The sequence below is a fragment of the Artemia sp. Qi Xiang Cuo genome, chromosome 2 (genome assembly GCF_049724085.1).
Source record: "Artemia sp. Qi Xiang Cuo chromosome 2, ASM4972408v1, whole genome shotgun sequence".
Classification (NCBI taxonomy): Eukaryota; Metazoa; Arthropoda; class Branchiopoda; order Anostraca; family Artemiidae; genus Artemia; species Artemia sp. Qi Xiang Cuo.
The window spans coordinates 43,074,326-43,075,123 of NC_142795.1; positions in this window are offsets into that span (position 1 = coordinate 43,074,326).

A 798-nucleotide genomic window follows, 5' to 3' on the forward strand; every position below is an offset into this window, starting at 1 on the left:
TTTTTCAAAGTTCATTTGGGATTTCTTTCAGTTGAAATGCAAGAGTCGGAATATTTCAGTAGTGTTTTGTCGTGGTTTACCTTGTCAAAGTTACATTCTCTTGATTTTTCAAAGTTCATTTTGAATTTCTTTCATTGAAATGCAAGAGTGGGATTATTTCAGTAGTGTTTTGTCGTGGTTTACTTTGTCACAGTTACATTCCCTTGATTTTTCAAAGTTCATTTTGGATTTCTTACATTGAAATGCAAGAGTTGGAATATTTCAGTAATGTTTTGTAGTGGTTTTCTTTGTCACAGTTACATTCTCTTGATGTTTCAAAGTGCATTTTGAATTTCTTTCATTGAAATGAAAGAGTTGGAAAATTTCAATACTGTTTTGTCGTGTTTTACCTTGTCGCAGTTACATTTTCTTAATTTTTCAAAGTTCATTTGTGATTTCTTTAGTTTAAATGCAAGAGTTGGCATATGTCCGTAGCGTTTTGTCATGTTTTACCTTGTCACAGTTACATTTTCTTGATTTTTCAAAGTTCATTTTGAATTTCTTTCATTGAAATGAAAGAGTGGGATTATTTCAGTAGTGTTTTGTCGTGGTTTACTTTGTCACAGTTCCATTCCCTTGATTTTTCAAAGTTCATTTTGGATTTCTTACATTGAAATGCAAGAGTTGGAATATTTCAGTAATGTCTTGTTGTGGTTTACTTTGTTACACTTACATTCTCTTGATTTTTCAAAGTTCATTTTGGATTTCTTTAGTTGAAATGCAAGAGTTGGAATATTTCAGTAGTTTTATGTTGTGGTT